The sequence below is a fragment of the Parasteatoda tepidariorum genome, chromosome 9 (genome assembly GCF_982258835.1).
Source record: "Parasteatoda tepidariorum strain Cologne lab strain chromosome 9, Ptep-v5.0, whole genome shotgun sequence".
In the NCBI taxonomy this organism is placed as follows: Eukaryota; Metazoa; Arthropoda; class Arachnida; order Araneae; family Theridiidae; genus Parasteatoda; species Parasteatoda tepidariorum.
Window position 1 is genome coordinate 8,648,811 of NC_141763.1, and position 5,376 is coordinate 8,654,186.

Genomic DNA, 5,376 nt, shown 5'->3' on the forward strand with positions numbered 1-5,376 from the left:
TAATTATTCTGCCCTATTATACACCATATAAAATTAGTGTTTTCAATTGTATATTTTTGTGTTACTTCAAGTGTTGAATTGTCATGATAGAGGGTGGAGCTGTTTGAAAAATGAGTTTATTCTCAAAATAAATTTAAACTACAATATATTTTATCGTCAACTGCAAGATTAGGATGATTTGATTTACTTTAAAAAAGTATTATTTTTTTCGTTTTTGTTGAAATATTTTTAAAATAACCACTTATGGTTAACTTTATTCAGTTTTAAAATAAAAAGAACCTCTGAAATTTGTTCCTTTTAATGTTAAGTGTTATTTCATTTTCCAAGTTGGTATGTTTTATCATACCTTATTTTTGTTTAATTAGGGTAAGATGAATAGTGATATATATATATCAACTAATTTTTGCATCCTTTGAACATTTAGAATTAGAGCAACATAAAAAATATTTAATGTCTCGAATATTTTTGTCTATGAAAATCAGTTGTTTTCTAAGAAGTTCTATTATTTTTTGTACAAAAATTTGATGTAAGAAAAGATAAATTCGAGTGATGGATGGTATTTTAATCGATGTCAGGTAGATAATTTTTTGTGCATAAAAATTTAGTAGTATTGTTTTTCTTAAGTTGAAAAAAAATTTTTTTTAGTACATAATTGGCCTTTGAAAAATCACTTAAAATACCAATGTTTTTTAATGTACTTATTATTCAGTTTCCGTTTTTATTTTCTTAATTTAAATACTATTTAGAAATGTATGCATGCATCTTCATTTTTTGTGTGTAAATGCAAGTGATATATATTTAATGTCCTTTAAAAAAATTTAAGAATAAAATTTGATAAAAGGATTTTGTTATTTCTTCTGACAATTTCTCACAAGACAAAAGGTAGGACATGTTTTCAACACTTTTATTGTATATATTTATATAACATTTATTATATAAATATCAATATATAATATTTATTAAAAAAACTCTGTTTCATAAGTATAACTATATTAAATGTACTGTTTTAGCCTTAATTTATATTGTAATGAAATATTGTTTACTTGCCAAAGAATGTTTAGCAAAATCTAAACTCTGTATAATATGTAAAATAAATACTGAATGTGTATTTTTATGGTGAATGTATATAATTACAGATATCAGAAAGCAAATTTTAAATAAAGTTTACGTCTAAGTATGATTTTGTGCTGCAGATCTTTTTTTTTAAAAACTTTGGTTCACATGTCATGAACATGCATACTTTTTCATAGGTATAGACTTGGTGTGTAGCATTTTTAAAAAGTGCTTATTTTTGATTTTTAAAGACCTTGTGGCTGCTTTTTTTTATTTGTGCTTTTACAAAATTAATTTTTCCCTTTACAAAAAGATTTTATTTTTTACCATGTCGATTTTCGCCGTGTATTATGCAAAAGCGTGCTTTTCACATTGTTGACGTTTTTGCAGTTCATTCAACTACAATCCATTTCTGCCTACAGTCAGTCCACAGCGTATGAAAGCGTCAATCATTTTATGTCGCTGTTGAGATTTTATGGTGAGAAAACCCAGTACATTTCGAACATTGTGGACAACTGATGGTGCGTTACAGATTATTGAAGTCGCACACTCAGATTTACTGAAGCAAGTTCATCACTCAGCTTCTTTTAATGTAAATAGTACATTTTACAATTGGTAGAATAATACTATAATAATGCAATATTACATTACAAAATTTATTTCATTGTTATCCTCTCATGTACTCAAAATGCACTTTACAGGAACAATGTACTCGTAATCGTCGTCAATAATATGATCATATGGATTTGTGATTACGCTCATAAATTTTCTTTTTCAATTCATTCTACCTTTTTGGGGATACACCGCATTTAAAAAAATGAAACAGTAAATCTAGATTAATTTTTTACTTACTTTTTGGGTTGCTTCGTCTAATCATTTTGAAACGTGCAATTATTAACAATAAGGAACACTTAAGCGAAAATACGTCCGATCACTTTGCAAATTGCAATAAATGTGACGGAGCGATGAGAAAAAGATGTGTTACCTAACAAATACAAGAAATACTATTGATTCATCAATGTAAAATAAAGTGCTATCGCGCTGCTTGGGTCTTTTTGTACTCATTTAGAGAAAGCACTGGGCCCATGTCCAAGAGTTTGTGGGTTCGATCACCGCTGGCCCAAGACTCCCCGCGTAGTAAATGGTGACTGATGCACGTTAAATCTGTAGTCTCAAAGTCCTCCATGTTCCCATAATAAATCATACCTCTGAGGGTACTGATCCAGAAGATTTCTTGTCTTCTGGATTGGTTCAAAATTGCAAGGGTACAGAGCTGAACATTAGTAGTCGTAAACTCAAAATTGGGTCGGCTGTTCAAAGATGGATATAAAAAAAAAAATATGTCACGTTCAAATTCTTTAATAAAATTATTAACGCAATTTTGTAAAACAAAAATGGGAGCTAACCTTGTATATCTTTTTACACCTGTCACTGAACGACTAACTTTTTCCGGAAACCATTGATATCTTTATTTTTCATTTCACAACTATTTATTGTCCTAGCACAAATTTTTTTTCTTCCAAATAACCTTGATTTATCTTTGGCCATCATGTCAGTACATTGGGGAGAGGGTGTAACTTAAAGCAGATTTGGATTCAGCAATAGTAGGGAATTTTTTTTACAAAAACAGATGTTGAAGTTTAATTCCATTTGCCAGGATAGATGTAGGGAAGCTAAGAAAAGGAAAATTAATAAAAATTCTGACTCCATTCTTTTATTGCAGTGCAACATCATTTTTCAATAATTGATAAATCGCATTCGGGTTGAACTTACCACGGTACTTGTTGCACGCCGGTACGAGATTCTGTAACTTTAATCTCGTCCTGGCGTGCAACACCGTGAGAGAGACGAATCATGCGTTAGAGTCAACTTGCCGTTAGGCTAACCGTGGGAGGTTCTCGTGGTCTTCATATCCATGTAACATAAATATGGGTTAGTTCCATCAAAAAAGTGCTTCACATAGGCAAATTTCTCCCAATAGGCTGCTCACCGTCGGTTGTAGAAAATTTTAAAAAATAATGTTTTCATTAAAATTTATCATTTTTTTTATTATTAACAACAAAAAAGTTAAGTTTCTAATGAAAAAAGAAAATTTAATTTAAAGCAAAATTTTTTATATATATACTTATTTTTTTATTGAAGTAAAATAAAAACTTAATTTCAAAATAATAAAAGATAAGATAGCAAAACAAATTAGTGAGCACATTTTATTGGTTGTATATAAGAAGTGACAATAATAGTATTTGCTTATTTCGTGTAAGATCAATAATAAAATGATTAATAACAAAATAAACTTAGAACTATTTATTAAATAAAATATTTCCACAGCAAAACACAGGTGAAACAAGACAATAAATCAAAATTTTTGCAGCTTTTTATTTTTATATTTTACCAAAGAAAATAATATTTTTTTCTTTCACTGCCATACTTCAAGAAGCTGCAGATAGTTCTATAAGATTTATACATGTCAAAAGCATAATACATTTATGACTACAATATGAACACAAATTTGAACACGCAAACTAAATGCAACTGTAGGATATTATTCAGGCATGCATATGAAGCATAAATTTGTAATTAACTGAACTGGTTGATTTACAATAACATATTTATAGAAAACAAAGATTTCAGATAATCAGAGATAACATGTCACAAAAATAGATACTGTAAAATATATTAGATAATGAAACTTTATTAAAAAAAGTTTTGGTTTATGAATCTGAAAAAATACATTCATGCTGTAAATAAAGTCCTGTACATATTGCATATACATGTACAAAGCAATGCAAATACAGTAAATGAACATTCTTTCGGTGGAATCCCACTTTATAAATTACGTTCATTACCAATATTTAATGTATTAACCAATAATAAATTTTTTTTAAAATATTTGAAGGGAAAATTGAATTTTTTCTATAGTTTTACCATCAAAAAGTCTTAAAACTAGGTTTAATTACTGACAGTTTAATTTCAGAAACTTCCACAGCATTTAGTCTAGTCTGAAATTAGTTTTTGGTATAAAGCTAAAAATGAATCAAATAAGCCGAAATACAGTCTTTACTGAAACATTTCTCTCCGTTGTTGATTTTCTTTTTTGAAATAAAGAGCTTAACAGGAAATACTATTGCAAGCAATATTTTATTAAATACTGTCTTATTCAAAATTTATTCTCTAGGCATAGCTGCCAACATAGATAGAAGAAAATCCAGCAGATTTTAAAAAATAAAATTAACTTAATGATAATTGTTACATAATGTATTAAATATTTTACACTTAGAGATTTTTAGAATCATCAAAATAGAAAAACTGCAATATTTTCTAGTTATGACTGACATTAAATGAACTTCAAATGATATGAATTATGTTTTTCTAATTTTGAACAGTGATAGACATTTAATTTAAAGATTTTTGTTAATTTAAAAATGGAATTCTGAATGAAAAATAAATTGAAAATTTTAGAACAAAAAAAGTTTCAATATAAATTAGGCTTGCTTCTTTATGTATTAGTAATACTTATTTAAATATTCAAGCAAGCAATATTCCAAGCAAAAATTCTATTTCAATAGGGATTTTTTTAGAAAACTTACTCACTTTTAGGCAACTTTCTAAAATATACAAAAACCAGGAGAATTTTAAATAAACTGGAGAAACTGACAAAATCCAGTAGTTTACTGGAAAGTACAGTAGAGTTGACAGCTATGTCTAGTTTATTAGAAAAATGCACATATTTTTTTAAAAAACAAAGCCAAAATACTAAAAAAACAATGGATTACTGAGAGAATCTAAACAACAGATTTAAAAAAATCATGATTGGTTTTTAAAAAAATTCTAACTCTCGGGACCTTTTTAACCTTTCCATGGAACCCTTGATGTTCCATGGAACTCTTTTTTGGGTACCGCTGTACTAAACAAAGCAACATAGAAAGCACCTGCCTCTCTTCAGAAAATCTTTTAGTGACTACCTCTGAACTACAATATCTGATTAAATTTAGGTTAGAGGTTGACATTTAAGTTCAAAGGTGATTCATAGAATTGAAAAAGGTCAAGTTGCATGGGAAACTGTAAATCATATGGTAAATAAAGATAATTTTTGCATCTTTGCATAATTTATAGCCTTAATTATTAGCTTTCTTTTAATTGTAAAAATATAGAATAAACCATTCCTCATGAACTAAAGAAAATTTGTCATTAAAGCTACAAATTGAAATTATAATCTTATTTAATCAATAGTTTTATTTTTATATCTATTATGTGAAGAAATTATATAGCATTTTTTGCATCTTAGTGTAATTTAGAGGACCCTAATTATTAGCCTTTTTCGGG